Raw genomic sequence first — 21,519 nt, 5'->3', positions numbered from 1 at the left:
GCAAGTCTAGAGACCGATGACCTCAGCGGCTTCGTCCCTTAGGAACTGACACATATTTGAACATTTTGCAGTTTTTCTGTGGGTACCTTTGAGGTTCAATAGCAGAGAAAACGCGTAACATAGCAGCAATCTGCAGATGCTACGACGAATTCCGAGAGGCTCTCCTAAAGACGTAATAGTCACATAAACCCAAGAAAGGATTAAACAGGATATTAGTTAGGAAAGAATTACAAAGCATGGGGGGCCGCAGTCAGGCAAAAAATTTTCGCGACGCTTATCAACAAAAACCGTTACCTTGGCCAACCATATAGTGATAATGCTACCCTGCTGCACGAAACTGCCATTGAGGTACCAGGAACTGGTCACTGGAAAATGTGATGACACAATATATTCACAGGGTTCTACGAGAGTTAGACTTTGTCAGGGAAGCACAAAAATCAAGGGACCGAATGAGACGTAATGAATGAAATTTGTAACGTGCATCTCGTGGGAATAATGAGGAAAACACAAACAGAAACAGGGCGAGAAGAAACCGATATCAAGGAAAGATTTAATAATGACCCTCAGAGAAATGACAGAAGTAGACGGAGGACGTATCATGGTTAACTTATGAAGAAAACAGAAATAGCAAGAGAAAAGAAATGCCAAATTCTATCCAGTCAATGCAGCCGGTCTGGAACTCAGAGCAAAAAAAGGAATAATGGAGGGATTAGTGGGTGTAATCCGCAACATGGTCTCCAAATTGACGTAGTGGACATCACACCGCTTAAACCCTCAAACAGAAACAGGATTAAACAGGAAATTAGTTACGAAAGAATTTCAAAGCATGGGGGGCCGCAGTCAGGCAAAAAAATTTCGCGACGCTTATCAACAAAAACCGTTACCTTGACCAACCATATAGTGATAATGCTACCCTGCTGCACGAAACTGCCATTGAGGTACCAGGAACTGGTCACTGGAAAATGTGATGACACAATATATTCACAGGGCTCTACGAGAGTTAGACTTTGTCAGGGAAGCACAAAAATCAAGGGACCGAATGAGACGTAATGAATAAAATTTGTAACGTGCCTCTCGTGGGAATAATGAGGAAAACACAAACAGAAATAGGCCGAGAAGAAATCGATATCAAGGAAAGATTTAATAATGACCCTCAGAGAAATGACAGAAGTAGACGGAGGACGTATCATGGTTAACCTATGAAGAAAACAGAAATAGCAAGAGAAAAGAAATGCCAAATTCCATCCAGTCCATGCAGCCGGTCTGGAACTCAGAGCAAAAAAAGGAATAATGGAGGGATTAGTGGGTGTAATCCGCAACATGGTCTCCAAATTGACGTAGTGTACATCACACCGCTTAAACCCTCAAACAGAAACAGGATTAAACAGGAAATTAGTTACGAAAGAATTACAAAGCATGGGGGCCGCAGTCAGGCAAAAAATTGTCGCGACGCTTATCAACAAAAACCGTTACCTTAACCAACCATATTGTGATAATGCTACCCCGCTGCACGAAACTGCCATTGAGGTACCAGGAACTGGTCACTGGAAAATGTGATGACACAATATATTCACAGGGCTCTCAGAGAGTTAGACTTTGTCAGGGAAGCACAAAAATCAAGGGACCGAATGAGACGTAATGAATGAAATTTGTAACGTGCATCTCGTGGGAATAATGAGGAAAACACAAACAGAAACAGGGCGAGAAGAAACCGATATCAAGGAAAGATTTAATAATGACCCTCAGAGAAATGACAGAAGTAGACGGAGGACGTATCATGGTTAACTTATGAAGAAAACAGAAATAGCAAGAGAAAAGAAATGCCAAATTCTATCCAGTCCATGCAGCCAGTCTGAAACTAAGGGCAAACAAGGAGTAATGGAGGGATTAGTGGGTGTAATCCGCAACATGGTCTCCAAATTGACGTAGTGGACATCACACCGCTTAAACCCTCAAACAGAAACAGGATTAAACAGGAAATTAGTTACGAAAGAATTACAAAGCATGGGGGGCCGCAGTCAGGCAAAAAATTGTCGCGACGCTTATCAACAAAAACTGTTACCTTGGCCAACCATATAGTGATAATGCTACCCTGCTGCACGAAACTGCCATTGAGGTACCAGGAACTGGTCACTGGAAAATGTGATGACACAATATATTCACAGGGCTCTACGAGAGTTAGACTTTGTTAGGGAAGCACAAAAATCAAGGCACCGAATGAGACGTAATGAATGAAATTTGTAACGTGCATCTCGTGGGAATAATGAGGAAAACACAAACAGAAACAGGGCGAGAAGAAACCGATATCAAGGAAAGATTTAATAATGACCCTCAGAGAAATGACAGAATCAGACGGAGGACGTATCATGGTTAACTTATGAAGAAAACAGAAATACCAAGAGAAAAGAAATGCCAAATTCTATCCAGTCCATGCAGCCAGTCTGGAACTAAGGGCAAACAAGGAATAATGGAGGGATTAGTGGGAGTAATCCGCAACATGGTCTCCAAATTGACGTAGTGGACATCACACCGCTTAATCCCTCAAACAGAAACAGGATTAAACAGGAAATTAGTTACGAAAGAATTACAAAGCATGGGGGGCCACAGTCAGGCAAAAAATTGTCGCGACGCTTATAAAGAAAAACCGTTACCTTGGCCAACCATATAGTGATAATGCTACCCTGCTGCACGAAACTGCCATTGAGGTACCAGGAACTGGTCACTGGAAAATGTGATGACACAATATATTCACAGGGTTCTACGAGAGTTAGACTTTGACAGGGAAGCACAAAAATCAAGGGACCGAATGAGACGTAATGAATGAAGTTTGTAACGTGCATCTCGTGGGAATAATGAGGAAAACACAAAGAGAAACAGGGTGAGAAGAAACCGATATCAAGGAAAGATTTAATAATGACCCTCAGAGAAATGACAGAAGTAGACGGAGGACGTATCATGGTTAACTTATGAAGAAAACAGAAATAGCAAGGGAAAAGAAATGCCAAATTCTATCCAGTCCATGCAGCCGGTCTGGAACTCAGGGCAAACAAGGAATAATGGAGGGATTAGTGGGTGCAATCCGCAACATGGTCTCCAAAATGACGTAGTGGACATCACACCGCTTAAACCCTCAAACAGAAACAGGATTAAACAGGAAATTAGTTACGAAAGAATTACAAAGCATGGGGGGCCATAGTCAGGCAAAAAATTGTCGCGACGCTTATCAACAAAAACCGTTACCTTAACCAACCATATAGTGATAATGCTACCCCACTGCACGAAACTGCCATTGAGGTACCAGGAACTGGTCACTGGAAAATGTGATGACACAATATATTCACAGGGCTCTACGAGAGTTAGACTTTGTCAGGGAAGCACAAAAATCAAGGGACCGAATGAGACGTAATGAATGAAATTTGTAACGTGCATCTCGTGGGAATAATGAGGAAAACACAAACAGAAACAGGCCGAGAAGAAACCGATATCAAGGAAAGATTTAATAATGACCCTCAGAGAAATGACAGAAGTAGACGGAGGACGTATCATGGTTAACTTATGAAGAAAACAGAAATAGCAAGAGAAAAGAAATGTCAAATTCTATCCAGTCCATGCAGCCGGTCTGGAACTCAGGGCAAACAAGGAATAATGGAGGGATTAGTGGGTGCAATCCGCAACATGGTCTCCAAATTGACGTAGTGGACATCACACCGCTTAAACCCTCAAACAGAAACAGGATTAAACAGGAAATTAGTTACGAAAGAATTACAAAGCATGGGGGCCGCAGTCAGGCAAAAAATTGTCGCGACGCTTATCAACAAAAACCGTTACCTTAACCAACCATATAGTGATAATGCTACCCTGCTGCACGAAACTGCCATTGAGGTACCAGGAACTGGTCACTGGAAAATGTGATGACACAATATATTCACAGGGCTCTACGAGAATTAGACTTTGTCAGGGAGGCACAAAAATCAAGGCACCGAATGAGACGTAATGAATGAAATTTGTAACGTGCATCACGTGGGAATAATGAGGAATACACAAACAGAAACAGGGCGAGAAGAAATCGATATCAAGGAAAGATTTAATAATGACCCTCAGAGAAATGACAGAAGTAGACGGAGGACGTATCATGGTTAACTTATGAAGAAAACAGAAATAGCAAGAGAAAAGAAATGCCAAATTCTAGCCAGTCCATGCAGCCAGTCTGGAACTCAGAGCAAAAAAAGGAATAATGGAGGGATTAGTGGGTGTAATCCGCAACATGGTCTCCAAATTGACGTAGTGTACATCACACCGCTTAAACCCTCAAACAGAAACAGGATTAAACAGGAAATTAGTTACGAAAGAATTACAAAGCATGGGGGCCGAAGTCAGGCAAAAAATTGTCGCGACGCTTATCAACAAAAACCGTTACCTTAACCAACCATATAGTGATAATGCTACCCCGCTGCACGAAACTGCTATTGAGGTACCAGGAACTGGTCACTTGAAAATGTGATGACACAATATATTCACAGGGCTCTACGAGAGTTAGACTTGTCAGGGAAGCACAAAAATCAAGGGACCGAATGAGACGTAATGAATGAAATTTGTAACGTGCATCTCGTGGGAATAATGAGGAAAACACAAACAGAAACAGGGCGAGAAGAAACCGATATCAAGGAAAGATTTAATAATGACCCTCAGAGAAATGACGGAAGTAGACGGAGGACGTATCACGGTTAACTTATGAAGAAAACAGAAATAGCAAGAGAAAAGAAATGCCAAATTCTATCCAGTCCATGCAGCCAGTCTGGAACTCAGGGCAAACAAGGAATAATGGAGGGATTAGTGGGTGTAATCCGCAACATGGTCTCCAAATTGACGTAGTGGACATCACACCGCTTAAACCCTCAAACAGAAACAGGATTAAACAGGAAATTAGTTACGAAAGAATTACAAAGCATGGGGGCCGCAGTCAGGCAAAAAATTGTCGCGACGCTTATCAACAAAAACCTTTACCTTAACCAACCATATAGTGATAATGCTACCCCGCTGCACGAAACTGCCATTGAGGTACCAGGAACTGGTCACTGGAAAATGTGATGACACAATATATTCACAGGGCTCTACGTGAGTTAGACTTTGTCAGGGAAGCACAAAAATCAAGGGACCGAATGAGACATAATGAATGAAATTTGTAACGTGTATCTCGTGGGAATAATGAGGAAAACACAAACAGAAACAGGCCGAGAAGAAACCGATATCAAGGAAAGATTTAATAATGACCCTCAGAGAAATGACAGAAGTAGACGGAGGACGTATCATGGTTAAGTTATGAAGAAAACAGAAATAGCAAGAGAAAAGAAATGCCAAATTCTATCCAGTCCATGCAGCCAGTCTGGAACTAAGGGCAACCAAGGAATAATGGAGGGATTAGTGGGTGTAATCCGCAACATGGTCTCCAAATTGATGAAGTGGACATCACACCGCTTAAACCCTCAAACAGAAACAGGATTAAACAGGAAAATAGTTACGAAAGAATTACAAAGCATGGGGGCCGCAGTCAGGCAAAAAATTGTCGCGACGCTTATCAACAAAAACCGTTACCTTGACCAACCATATAGTGATAATGCTACCCTGCTGCACGAAACTGCCATAGAGGTACCAGGAACTGGTCACTGGAAAATGTGATGACACAATATATTCACAGGGCTCTACGAGAGTTAGAATTTGTCAGGGAAGCACAAAAATCAAGGGACCGAATGAGACGTAATGAATGAAATTTGTAACGTGCATCTCGTGGGAATAATGAGGAAAACACAAACAGAAACAGGCCGAGAAGAAACCGATATCAAGGAAAGATTTAATAATGACCCTCAGAGAAATGACAGAAGTAGACGGAGGACGTATCATGGTTAACTTATGAAGAAAACAGAAATAGCAAGAGAAAAGGAATGCCAAATTCTATCCAGTCCATGCAGCCGGTCTGGAACTCAGAGCAAAAGAGGAATAATGGAGGGATTAGTGGGTGTAATCCGCAACATGGTCTCCAAATTGACGTAGTGTACATCACACCGCTTAAACCCTCAAACAGAACCAGGATTAAACAGGAAATTAGTTACGAAAGAATTACAAAGCATGGGGGCCGCAGTCAGGCAAAAAATTGTCGCGACGCTTATCAACAAAAACCGTTACCTTAACCAACCATATAGTGATAATGCTACCCCGCTGCACGAAACTGCCATTGAGGTACCAGGAACTGGTCACTGGAAAATGTGATGACACAATATATTCACAGGGCTCTACGAGAGTTAGACTTTGTCAGGGAAGCACAAAAATCAAGGGACCGAATGAGACGTAATGAATGAAATTTGTAACGTGCATCTCGTGGGAATAATGAGGAAAACACAAACAGAAACAGGGCGAGAAGAAACCGATATCAAGGAAAGATTTAATAATGGCCCTCAGAGAAATGACAGAAGTAGACGGAGGACGTATCATGGTTAACTTATGAAGAAAACAGAAATAGCAAGAGAAAAGAAATGCCAAATTCTATCCAGTCCATGCAGCCAGTCTGGAACTAAGGGCAAACAAGGAATAATGGAGGGATTAGTGGGTGTAATCCGCAACATGGTCTCCAAATTGACGTAGTGGACATCACACCGCTTAAACCTTCAAACAGAAACAGGATTAAACAGGAAATTAGTTACGAAAGAATTACAAAGCATGGGGGGCCGCAGTCAGGCAAAAAATTGTCGCGACGCTTATCAACAAAAACCGTTACCTTGACCAACCATATAGTGATAATGCTACCCTGCTGCACGAAACTGCCATTGAGGTACCAGGAACTGGTCACTGGAAAATGTGATGACACAATATATTCACAGGGCTCTACGAGAGTTAGAATTTGTCAGGGAAGCACAAAAATCAAGGGACCGAATGAGACGTAATGAATGAAATTTGTACCGTGCATCTCGTGGGAATAATGATGAAAACACAAATAGAAAAAGGGCGAGAAGAAACCGATATCAAGGGAAGATTTAATAATGACACTCAGAGAAATGGCAGAAGTAGACGGAGGACGTATCATGGTTAACTTATGAAGAAAATAGAAATAGCAAGAGAAAAGAAATGCCAAATTCTATCCAGTCCATGCAGCCGGTCTGGAACTCAGGGCAAACAAGGAATAATGGAGGGATTAGTGGGTGTAATCCGCAACATGGTCTCCAAATTGACGTAGAGGACATCACACCGCATAAAACCTCAAACAGAAACAGGATTAAACAGGAAATTAGTTACGAAAGAATTACAAAGCATGGGGGGCCGCAGCCAGGCAAAAAATTGTCGCGACGCTTATCAACAAAAACCGTTACCTTGACCAACCATATAGTGATAATGCTACCCTGCTGCACGAAACTGCCATTTAGGTACCAGGAACTGGTCACTGGAAAATGTGATGACACAATATATTCACAGGGCTCTACGAGAGTTAGACTTTGTCAGGGAAGCACAAAATTCAAGGGCCCGAATGAGACGTAATGAATGAAATTTGTAACGTGCATCTCGTGGGAATAATGAGGAAAACACAAATAGAAACAGGGCGAGAAGAAACCGATATCAAGGGAAGATATAATAATGACACTCAGAGAAATGACAGAAGTAGACGGAGGACGTATCATGGTTAACTTATGAAGAAAACAGAAATAGCAAGAGAAAAGAAATGCCAAATTCTATCCAGTCCATGCAGCCGGTCTGGAACCCAGGGCAAACAAGGAATAATGGAGGGATTAGTGGGTGTAATCCGCAACATGGTCTCCAAATTGACGTAGAGGACATCACACCGCATAAACCCTCAAACAGAAACAGGATTAAACAGGAAATTAGTTACGAAAGAATTACAAAGCATGGGGGGCCGCAATCAGGCAAAAAATTGTCGCGAAGCTTATCAACAAAAACCGTTACCTTCACCAACCATATAGTGATAATGCTACCCTGCTGCACGAAACTGCCATTGAGGTAACAGGAACTTCTCACTGGAAAATTTGATGACACAATATATTCACAGGGATCTACGAGAGTTAGACTTTGTCAGGGAAGCACAAAAATCAAGGGACCGAATGAGACGTAATGAATGAAATTTGTAACGTGCATCTCGTGGGAATAATGAGGAAAACACAAATAGAAACAGGGCGAGAAGAAACCGATATCAAGGAAAGATTTAATAATGACCCTCAGAGAAATGACAGAAGTAGACGGAGGACGTATCATGGTTAACTTATGAAGAAAACAGAAATAGCAAGCGGAAAGAAATGCCAAATTCTATCCAGTCCATGCAGCCGGTCTGGAACTCAGAGCAAACAAGGAATAATGGAGGGATTAGTGTGTGTAATCCGCAACATGGTCTCCAAATTGACGTAGTGGACATCACACCGCTTAAACCCTCAAACAGAAACAGGATTAAACACGAAATTAGTTACGAAAGAATTACAAAGCATGGGGGGCCGCAGCCAGGCAAAAAATTGTCGCGACGCTTATCAACAAAAACCGTTACCTTGACCAACCATATAGTGATAATGCTACCCTGCTGCACGAAACTGCCATTGAGGTACCAGGAACTGGTCACTGGAAAATGTGATGACACAATATATTCACAGGGCTCTACGAGAGTTAGACTTTGTCAGGGAAGCACAAAAATCAAGGGACCGAATGAGACGTAATGAATGATATTTGTAACGTGCATCTCGTGGGAATAATGAGGAAAACACAAATAGAAACACGGCGAGAGGAAACCGATATCAAGGAAAGATTTAATAATGACCCTCAGAGAGATGACAGAAGTAGACGGAGGACGTATCATGGTTAAGTTATGAAGGAAACAGAAATAGCAAGAGAAAAGAAATGCCAAATTCTATCCAGTCCATGCAGCCGGTCTGGAACTCAGGGCAAACAAGAAATAATGGAGGGATTAGTGGGTGTAATCCGCAACATGGTCTCCAAATTGACGTAGAGGACATCACACAGCATAAACACTCAAACAGAAACAGGATTAAACAGGAAATTAGTTACGAAAGAATTACAAAGCATGGGGGGCCGCAGTCAGGCAAAAAATTGTCGCGAAGCTTATCAACAAAAACCGTTACCTTGACCAACCATATAGTGATAATGCTACCCTGCTGCACGAAACTGCCATTTAGGTACCAGGAACTGGTCACTGGAAAATGTGATGACACAATATATTCACAGGGCTCCACGAGAGTTAGACTTTGTCAGGGAAGCACAAAAATCAAGGGACCGAATGAGACGTAATGAATGAAATTTGTAACGTGCATCTCGTGGGAATAATGAGGAAAACACAAATAGAAACAGGGCGAGAAGAAACCGATATCAAGGGAAGATTTAATAATGACACTCAGAGAAATGGCAGAAGTAGACGGAGGACGTATCATGGTTAACTTATGAAGAAAACAGAAATAGCAAGAGAAAAGAAATGCCAAATTCTATCCAGTCCATGCAGCCGGTCTGGAACTCAGGGCAAACATGGAATAATGGAGGGATTAGTGGGTGTAATCCGCAACATGGTTTCCAAATTGACGTAGAGGACATCACACCGCATAAAACCTCAAACAGAAACAGGATTAAACAGGAAATTAGTTACGAAAGAATTACAAAGCATGGGGGGCCGCAGTCAGGCAAAAAATTTTCGCGAAACTTATCAACAAAAACCGTTACCTTGACCAACCATATAGTGATAATGCTACCCTGCTGCACGAAACTGCCATAGAGGTACCAGGAACTGGTCACTGGAAAATGTGATGACACAATATATTCACAGGGCTCTACGAGAGTTAGACTTTGTCAGGGAAGCACAAAATTCAAGGGACCGAATGAGACGTAATGAATGAAATTTGTAACGTGCATCTCGTGGGAATAATGAGGAAAACACAAATAGAAACAGGGCGAGAAGAAACCGATATCAAAGGAAGATTTAGTAATGACACTCAGTGACATGACAGAAGTAGACGGAGGACGTATCATGGTTAACTTATGAAGAAAACAGAAATAGCAAGAGAAAAGAAATGCCAAATTCTATCCAGTCCATGCAGCCGGTCTGGAACTCAGGGCAAACAAGGAATAATGGAGGGATTAGTGGGTGTAATTCGCAACATGGTCTCCAAATTGACGTAGAGGACATCACACCGCATAAAACCTCAAACAGAAACAGGATTAAACAGGAAATTAGTTACGAAAGAATTACAAAGCATGGGGGGCCGCAGTCAGGCAAAAAATTGTCGCGAAGCTTATCAACAAAAACCGTTACCTTGACCAACCATATACTGATAATGCTACCCTGCTGCACGAAACTGCCATTGAGGTAACAGGAACTTCTCACTGGAAAATTTGATGACACAATATATTCACAGGGATCTACGAGAGCTAGACTTTGTCAGGGAAGCACAAAAATCAAGGGACCGAATGAGACGTAATGAATGAAATTTGTAACGTGCATCTCGTGGGAATAATGAGGAAAACACAAACAGAAACAGGGCGAGAAGAAACCGATATCAAGGAAAGATTTAATAATGACCCTCAGAGAAATGACAGAAGTAGACGGAGGACGTATCATGGTTAACTTATGAAGGAAACAGAAATAGCAAGAGAAAAGAAATGCCAAATTCTATCCAGTCCATGCAGCCGGTCTGGAACTCAGAGCAAACAAGGAATAATGGAGGGATTAGTGTGTGTAATCCGCAACATGGTCTCCAAATTGACGTAGTGGACATCACACCGCTTAAACCCTCAAACAGAAACAGGATTAAACAGGAAATTAGTTACGAAAGAATTACAAAGCATGGGGGGCCGCAGCCAGGCAAAAAATTGTCGCGACGCTTATCAACAAAAACCGTTACCTTGACCAACCATATAGTGATAATGCTACCCTGCTGCACGAAACTGCCATTGAGGTACCAGGAACTGGTCACTGGAAAATGTGATGACACAATATATTCACAGGGCTCTACAAGAGTTAGACTTTGTCAGGGAAGCACAAAAATCAAGGGACCGAATGAGACGTAATGAATGAAATTTGTAACGTGCATCTCGTGGGAATAATGAGGAAAACACAAATAGAAACACGGCGAGAGGAAACCGATATCAAGGAAAGATTTAATAATGACCCTCAGAGAGATGACAGAAGTAGACGGAGGACGTATCATGGTTAACTTATGAAGGAAACAGAAATAGCAAGAGAAAAGAAATGCCAAATTCTATCCAGTCTATGCAGCCGGTCTGGAACTCAGGGCAAACAAGGAATAATGGAGGGATTAGTGGGTGTAATCCGCAACATGGTCTCCAAATTGACGTAGAGGACATCACACCGCATAAACCCTCAAACAGAAACAGGATTAAACAGGAAATTAGTTACGAAAGAATTACAAAGCATGGGGGGCCGCAGTCAGGCAAAAAATTGTCGCGAAGCTTATCAACAAAAACCGTTACCTTGACCAACCATATAGTGATAATGCTACCCTGCTGCACGAAACTGCCATTGAGGTAACAGGAACTTCTCACTGGAAAATGTGATGACACTATATATTCACAGGGCTCTACGAGAGTTAGACTTTGTCAGGGAAGCACAAAAATCAAGGGACCGAATGAGACGTAATGAATGAAATTTGTAACGTGCATCTCGTGGGAATAATGAGGAAAACACAAACAGAAACAGGGCGAGAAGAAACCGATATCAAGGAAAGATTTAATAATGACCCTCAGAGAAATGACAGAAGTAGACGGAGGACGTATCATGGTTAACTTATGAAGAAAACAGAAATAGCAAGAGATAAGAAATGCCAAATTCTATCCAGTCCATGCAGCCGGTCTGGAACCCAGAGCAAGCAAGGAATAATGGAGGGATTAGTGTGTGTAATCCGCAACATGGTCTCCAAATTGACGTAGTGGACATCACACCGCTTAAACCCTCAAACAGAAACAGGATTAAACAGGAAATTAGTTACGAAAGAATTACAAAGCATGGGGGGCCGCAGTCAGGCAAAAAATTGTCGCGACGCTTATCAACAAAAACCGTTACCTTAACCAACCATATAGTGATAATGCTACCGTGCTGCACGAAACTGCCATTGAGGTACCAGGAACTGGTCACTGGAAAATGTGATGACACAATATATTCACAGGGCTCTACGAGAGTTAGACTTTGTCAGGGAAGCACAAAAATCAAGGGACCGAATGAGACGTAATGAATGAAATTTGTAACGTGCATCTCGTGGGAATAATGAGGAAAACACAAATAGAAACAGGGCGAGAGGAAACCGATATCAAGGAAAGATTTAATAATGACCCTCAGAGAAATGACAGAAGTAGACGGAGGACGTATCATGGTTAACTTATGAAGAAAACAGAAATAGCAAGAGAAAAGAAATGCCAAATTCTATCCAGTCCATGCAGCCGGTCTGGAACTCAGAGCAAACAAGGAATAATGCAGGGATTAGTGTGTGTAATCCGCAACATGGTCTCCAAATTGACGTAGTGGACATCACACCGCTTAAACCCTCAAACAGAAACAGGATTAAACAGGAAATTAGTTACGAAAGAATTACAAAGCATGGGGGGCCGCAGTCAGGCAAAAAATTGTCGCGACACTTATCAACAAAAACCCTTACCTTGACCAACCATATAGTGATAATGCTACCCTGCTGCACGAAACTGCCATTGAGGTACCAGGAACTGGTCACTGGAAAATGTGATGACACAATATATTCACAGGGCTCTACGAGAGCTAGACTTTGTCAGGGAAGCACAAAGATCAAGGGACCGAATGAGACGTAATGAATGAAATTTGTAACGTGCATCTCGTGCGAATAAAGAGGAAAACACAAATAGAAACAGGGCGACAGGAAACCGATATCAAGGAAAGATTTAATAATGACCCTCAGAGAAATGACAGAAGTAGACGGAGGACGTATCATGGTTAACTTATGAAGAAAACAGAAATAGCAAGAGAAAAGAAATGCCAAATTCTATCCAGTCCATGCAGCCGGTCTGGAACTCAGGGCAAACAAGGAATAATGGAGGGATTAGTGGGTGTAATCCGCAACATGGTGTCCAAATTGTCGTAGTGGACATCACATCGCTTAAACCCTCAAACAGAAACAGGATTAAACAGGAAATTAGTTACGAAAGAATTACAAAGCATGGGGGGCCGCAGTCAGGCAAAAAATTGTCGCGACGCTTATCAACAAAAACCGTTACCTTGACCAACCATATAGTGATAATGGTACCCTGTTGCACGAAACTGCCATTGAGGTACCAGGAACTGGTCACTGGAAAATGTGATGACACAATATATTCACAGGGCTCTACGAGAGTTAGACTTTGTCAGGGAAGCACAAAATTCAAGGGACCGAATGAGACGTAATGAATGAAATTTGTAACGTGCATCTCGTGGGAATAATGAGGAAAACACAAATAGAAACAGGGCGAGAAGAAACCGATATCAAGGAAAGATTTAATAATGACCCTCAGAGAAATGACAGAAGTAGACGGAGGACGTATCATGGTTAACTTATGAAGAAAACAGACATAGCAAGAGAAAAGAAATGCCAAATTCTATCCAGTCCATGCAGCCGGTCTGGAACTCTGGGCAAACAAGGAATAATGGAGGGATTAGTGGGTGTAATCCGCAACATGGTTTCCAAATTGACGTAGAGGACATCACACCGCATAAACTCTCAAACAGAAACAGGATTAAACCGGAAATTAGTTACGAAAGAATTACAAAGCATTGGGGGCCGCAGTCAGGCAAAAAATTGTCGCGAAGCTTATAAAGAAAAACCGTTACCTTGACCAACCATATAGTGATAATGCTACCCTGCTGCACGAAACTGCCATTGAGGTAACAGGAACTTCTCACTGGAAAATGTGATGACACAATATATTCACAGGGCTCTACGAGAGTTAGAATTTGTCAGGGAAGCACAAAAATCAAGGGACTGAATGAGACGTAATGAATGAAATTTGTAACGTGCATCTCGTGGGAATAATGAGGAAAACACAAACAGAAACAGGGCGAGAAGAAACCGATATCAAGAGAAGATTTAATAATGACTCTCAGAGAAATGACAGAAGTAGACGGAGGACGTATCATGGTTAACTTATGAAGAAAACAGAAATAGCAAGAGAAAAGAAATGCCAAATTCTATCCAGTCCATGCAGCCGGTCTGGAACTCAGGGCAAATAAGGAATAATGGAGGGATTAGTGGCTGTAATTCGCAACATGGTCTCCAAATTGACGTAGTGGACATCACACCGCTTAAACCCTCAAACAGAAACAGGATTAAACAGGAAATTAGTTACGAAAGAATTTCAAAGCATGGGGGGAAGCAGTCAGGCAAAAAATTGTCGCGACGCTTATCAACAAAAACCGTTACCTTGACCAACCATATAGTGATAATGAAACCCTGCTGCACGAAACTGCCACTGAGGTACCAGGAACTGGTCACTTTAAAAATGTGATGACACAATATATTCACAATGCTCTACGAGAGTTAGACTTTGTCAGGGAAGCACAAAAATCAAGGAACCGAATGAGACGTAATGAATGAAATTTGTAACGTGCATCTCGTGGAAATAATGAGGAAAACACAAACAGAAACGAGGCGAGAAGAAACCGATATCAAGGAAAGATTTAATAATGACACTTAGAGAAATGACAGAAGTAGACGGAGGACGTATCATGGTTAACTTATGAAGAAAACAGAAATAGCAAGAGAAAAGAAATGCCAAATTCTATCCAGTCCATGCAGCCGGTCTGGAACTCAGGGCAAATAAGGAATAATGGAGGGATTAGTGGCTGTAATCCGCAACATGGTCTCCAAATTGACGTAGTGGACATCACACCGCTTAAACCCTCAAACAGAAACAGCATTAAACAGGAAATTAGTTAGGAAAGAATTACAAAGCATGGGGGGCCGCAGTCAGGCAAAAAATTTTCGTGACGCTTATCAACAAAAACCGTTACCTTGACCAACCATATAGTGATAATGAAACCCTGCTGCACGAAACTGCCATTGAGGTACCAGGAACTGGTCACTGGAAAATGTGGTGACACAATATATTCAAAGGGCTCTACGAGAGTTAGACTTTGTCAGGGAAGCACAAAAATCAAGGGACCGAATGAGACGTAATGAATGAAATTTGTAACGTGCATCTCGTGGGAATAATGAGGAAAACACAAACAGAAACAGGGGAGAAGAAACCGATATCAAGGAAAGATTTAATAATGACCCTCAGAGAAATGACAGAAGTAGACAGAGGACGTATCATGGTTAACTTATGAAGAAAACAGAAATAGCAAGAGAAAAGAAATGCCAAATTCTATCCAGTCCATGCAGCCGGTCTGGAACTCAGGGCAAATAAGGAATAATGGAGGGATTAGTGGCTGTAATTCACAACATGGTCTCCAAATTGACGTAGTGGACATCACACCGCTTAAACCCTCAAACAGAAACAGGATTAAACAGGAAATTAGTTACGAAAGAATTACAAAGCATGGGGGGCCGCAGTCAGGCAAAAAATTGTCGTGACGCTTATCAACAAAAACTGTTACCTTGACCAACCGTATAGTGATAATGCTACCCTGCTGCACGAAACTGCCATTGAGGTACCAGGAACTGGTCACTGGAAAATGTGATGACACAATATATTCACAGGGCTCTACGAGAGTTAGACTTTGTCAGGGAAGCACAAAAATTAAGGGACCGAATGAGACTTAATGAATGAAATTTGTAACGTGCATCTCGTGGGAATAATGAGGAAAACACAAACAGAAACAGGGCGAGAAGAAACCGATATCAAGGAAAGATTTAATAATGACCCTCAGAGAAATGACAGAAGTAGACGGAGGACGTATCATGGTTAACTTATGAAGAAAACAGAAATAGCAAGAGAAAAGAAATGCCACATTCTATCCAGTCCATGCAGCCGGTCTGGAACTCAGGGCAAACAAGGAATAATGGAGGGATTAGTGGGTGTAATCCGCAACATGGTCTCCAAATTGACGTAGTGGACATCACACCGCTTAAACCCTCAAACAGAAACAGGATTGAACAGGAAATTAGTTAGGAAAGAATTACAAAGCATGGGGGTCCGCAGTCAGGCAAAAAAATTTCGCGACGCTTATCAACAAAAACCGTTACCTTAACCATCCATATAGTGATAATGCTACCCTGCTGCACGAAACTGCCATTGAGGTACCAGGAACTGGTCACTGGAAAATGTGTATACGCAATATATTCACAGGGCTCTACGAGAGTTAGACTTTGTCAGGGAAGCACAAAAATCAAGGGACCGAATGAGATGTAATGAATGAAATTTTTAACGTGCATCTCGTGGGAATAATGAGGAAAACACAAATAGATACAGGGCGAGAAGAAATCGATATCAAGGAAAGATTTCATAATGACCCTCAGAGAAATGACAGAAGTAAACGGAGGACGTATCATGGTTAACTTATGAAGAAAACAGAAATAGCAAGAGAAAAGAAATGCCAAATTCTATCCAGTCCATGCAGCCGGTCTGGAACTCAGGGCAAACAAGGAATAATGGTGGGATTAGTTGGTGTAATCCGCAACATGGTCTCCAAATTGATGTAGTGGACATCACACCGCTTAAACCCTCAAACAGAAACAGGATTGAACAGGAAATTAGTTAGGAAAGAATTACAAAGCATGGGGGGCCGCAGTCAGGCAAAAAATTGACGCGACGCTTATCAACAAAAACCGTTACCTTGACCAACCGTATAGTGATAATGCTACACTGCTGCTCGAAACAGCCATCGAGGTACCAGGAACTGGTCACTGGAAAATGTGATGACACAATATATTCACAGGGCTCTACGAGAGTTAGACTTTGTCAGGGACGCACAAAAATCACGGGACCAAATGAGACGTAATGAATGAAATTTGTAACGTGCATCTCGTGGGAATAATGAGGAAAACACAAATAGAAGCAGGGCGAGAAGAAATCGATATCAAGGAAAGACTTAATAATGACCCTCAGAGAAATGACAGAAGTAAACGGAGGACGTATCATGGTTAACTTATGAAGAAAACAGAAATAGCAAGAGAAAAGAAATGCCAAATTCTATCCAGTCCATGCAGCCGGTCTGGAACTCAGGGCAAATAAGGAATAATGGAGGGATTAGTGGGTGTAATCCGCAACATGGTCTCCAAATTGACGTAGTGGACATCACACCACTTAAACTCTCAAACAGAAACAGGATTAAGCACGAAATTAGTTAGGAAAGAATTACAAAGCATGGGGGGCCGCAGTCAGGCAAAAAATTTTCGTGACGCTTATCAACAAAAACCGTTACCTTGACCAACCATATAGTGATAATGAAACCCTGCTGCACGAAACTGCCATTGAGGTACCAGGAACATGTCACTGGAAAATGTGATGACACAATATATTCACAGGGCTCTACGAGAGTTAGACTTTGTCAGGGAAGCACAAAAATCAAGGGACCGAATGAGACGTAATGAATAAAATTTGTAACGTGCCTCTCGTGGGAATAATGAGGAAAACACAAACAGAAATAGGCCGAGAAGAAATCGATATCAAGGAAAGATTTAATAATGACCCTCAGAGAAATGACAGAAGTAGACGGAGGACGTATCATGGTTAACTTTTGAAGAAAACAGAAATAGCAAGAGAAAAGAAATGCCAAATTCTATCCAGTCTATGCAGCCGGTCTGGAACTCAGAGCAAAAAAAGGAATAATGGAGGGATTAGTGGGTGTAATCCGCAACATGGTCTCCAAATTGACGTAGTGGACATCACACCGCTTAAACCTTCAAACAGAAACAGGATTAAACAGGAAATTAGTTACGAAAGAATTTCAAAGCATGGGGGGCCGCAGTCAGGCAAAAAATTGTCGCGACGCTTATCAACAAAAACCGTTACCTTGACCAACCATATAGTGATAATGCTACCCTGCTGCACGAAACTGCCATTGAGGTACCAGGAACTGGTCACTGGAAAATGTGATGACACAATATATTCACAGGGCTCTACGAGAGTTAGACTTTGTCAGGGAAGCACAAAAATCAAGGGACCGAATGAGACGTAATGAATAAAATTTGTAACGTGCCTCTCGTGGGAATAATGAGGAAAACACAAACAGAAATAGGCCGAGAAGAAATCGATATCAAGGAAAGATTTAATAATGACCCTCAGAGAAATGACAGAAGTAGACGGAGGACGTATCATGGTTAACTTATGAAGAAAACAGAAATAGCAAGAGAAAAGAAATGCCAAATTCTATCCAGTCCATGCAGCCGGTCTGGAACTCAGGGCAAATAAGGAATAATGGAGGGATTAGTGGCTGTAATTCACAACATGGTCTCCAAATTGACGTAGTGGACATCACACCGCCTAAACCCTCAAACAGAAACAGGATTAAACAGGAAATTAGTTACGAAAGAATTACAAAGCATGGGGGGCCGCAGTCAGGCAAAAAATTGTCGCGACGCTTATCAACAAAAACCGTTACCTTGACCAACCGTATAGTGATAATGCTACCCTGCTGCACGAAACTGCCATTGAGGTACCAGGAACTGGTCACTGGAAAATGTGATGACACAATATATTCACAGGGCTCTACGAGAGTTAGACTTTGTCAGGGAAGCACAAAAATTAAGGGACCGAATGAGACTTAATGAATGAAATTTGTAACGTGCATCTCGTGGGAATAATGAGGAAAACACAAACAGAAACAGGGCGAGAAGAAACCGATATCAAGGAAAGATTTAATAATGACCCTCAGAGAAATGACAGAAGTAGACGGAGGATGTATCATGGTTAACTTATGAAGAAAACAGAAATAGCAAGAGAAAAGAAATGCCACATTCTATCCAGTCCATGCAGCCGGTGTGGAACTCAGGGCAAACAAGGAATAATGGAGGTATTAGTGGGTGTAATCCGCAACATGGTCTCCAAATTGACGTAGTGGACATCACACCGCTTAAACCCTCAAACAGAAACAGGATTGAACAGGAAATTAGCTAGGAAAGAATTACAAAGCATGGGGGGCCGCAGTCAGGCAAAAAAATTTCTCGACGCCTATCAACAAAAACCGTTACCTTAACCAACCATATAGTGATAATGCTACCCTGCTGCACGAAACTGCCATTGAGGTACCAAGAACTGGTCACTGGAAAATGTGAATACGCAATATATTCACAGGGCTCTACGAGAGTTTGACTTTGTCAGGGAAGCACAAAAATCAAGGGACCGAATGAGACGTAATGAATGAAATTTTTAACGTGCATCTCGTGGGAATAATGAGGAAAACACAAACAGAAACAGGGCAAGAAGAAACCGATATCAAGGAAAGATTTAACAATGACCCTCAGAGAAATGACAGAAGTAGACGGAGGACGTATCATGGTTAACTTATGAAGAAAACAGAAATAGCAAGAGAAAAGAAATGCCAAATTCTATCCATTCCATGCAGCCGGTCTGGAACTTAGGGCAAACAAGGAATAATGGAGGGATTAGTGGGTGTAATCCGCAACATGGTCTCCAAATTGACGTAGTGGACATCACACCGCTTAAACCCTCAAACAGAAACAGGATTAAACAGGAAATTAGTTACGAAAGAATTTCAAAGCATCGGGGGCCGCAGTCAGGCAAAAAATTGTCGCGACGCTTATCAACAAAAACCGTTACCTTGACCAACAGTAGTGATAATGAAACCCTGCTACACGAAACTGCCACTGATGTACCAGGAACTGGTCACTGGAAAATGTGATGACACAATATATTCACAATGCTCTACGAGAGTTAGACTTTGTCAGGGACGCACAAAAATCAAGGGACCGAATGAGACGTAATGAATGAAATTTGTAACGTGCATCTCGTCGAAATAATGATGAAAACACAAACAGAAACAGGGCGAGAAGAAACCGATATCAAGGAAAGATTTAATAATGACACTCAGAGAAATGACAGAAGTAGACGGAGGACGTATCATGGTTAACTTATGAAGAAAACAGAAATAGCAAGAGAAAAGAAATGCCAAATTCTATCCAGTCCATGCAGCCGGTCTGGAACTCAGGGCAAATAAGGAATAATGGAGGGATTAGTGGCTGTAATCCGCAACATGGTCTCCAAATTGACGTAGTGGACATCACACCGCTTAAACACTCAAACAGAAACAGGATTAAACAGGAAATTAGTTAGGAAAGAATTACAAAGCATGGGGGGCCGCAGTCAGGCAAAAAATTTTCGTGACGCTTATCAACAAAAACCGTTACCTTGACCAACCATATAGTGATAATGAAACCCTGCTGCACGAAACTGCCATTGAGGTACCAGGAACTGGTCACTGGAAAATGAGGTGACACAATATATTCAAAGGGCTCTACGAGAGTTAGACTTTGTCAGGGAAGCACAAAAATCACGGGACCGAATGAGACGTAATGAATGAAATTTGTAACGTGCATCTCGTGGGAATAATGAGGAAAACACAAACAGAAACAGGGCGAGAAGAAACCGATATCAAGGAAAGATTTAATAATGACCCTCAGAGAAATGACAGAAGTAGACAGAGGACGTATCATGGTTAACTTATGAAGAAAACAGAAATAGCAAGAGAAAAGAAATGCCAAATTCTATCCAGTCCATGCAGCCGGTCTGGAACTCAGGGCAAATAAGGAATAATGGAGGGATTAGTGGCTGTAATTCACAACATGGTCTCCAAATTGACGTAGTGGACATCACACCTTTTAAACCCTCAAACAGAAACAGGATTAAACAGGAAATTAGTTACGAAAGAATTACAAAGCATGGGGGGCCGCAGTCAGGCAAAAAATTGTCGCGACGCTTATCAACAAAAACAGTTACCTTGACCAACCGTATAGTGATAATGCTACCCTGCTGCACGAAACTGCCATTGAGGTACCAGGAACTGGTCACTGGAAAATGTGATGACACGATATATTCACAGGGCTCTACGAGACTTAGACTTTGTCAGGGAAGCACAAAAATCAAGGGACCGAATGAGACGTAATGAATGAAATTTGTAACATGCATCTCGTGGGAATAATGAGGAAAACACAAATAGAAACAGGGCGAGAGGAAACCGATATCAAGGAAAGATTTAATAATGACCCTCAGAGAAATGACAGAAGTAGACGGAGGACGTATCATGGTTAACTTATGAAGAAAACAGAAATAGCAAGAGAAAAGAAAAGCCAAATTCTATCCAGTCCATGCAGCCGGTCTGGAACTCAGGGCAAACAAGGAATAATGGAGGGATTAGTGGGTGTAATCCGCAACATGGTCTCCAAATTGACGTAGTGGACATCACACCGCTTAAACGCTCAAACAGAAACAGGATTAAACAGGAAATTAGTTATGAAAGAATTACAAAGCATGGGGGGCCGCAGTCAGGCAAAAAAATGTCGCGACGCTTATCAACAAAAACCGTTACCTTAACCAACCATATAGTGATAATGC

This window comes from Schistocerca gregaria, chromosome 6, assembly GCF_023897955.1.
Source record: "Schistocerca gregaria isolate iqSchGreg1 chromosome 6, iqSchGreg1.2, whole genome shotgun sequence".
Taxonomy (NCBI): domain Eukaryota; kingdom Metazoa; phylum Arthropoda; class Insecta; order Orthoptera; family Acrididae; genus Schistocerca; species Schistocerca gregaria.
This window is presented reverse-complemented; position numbering follows the sequence as displayed.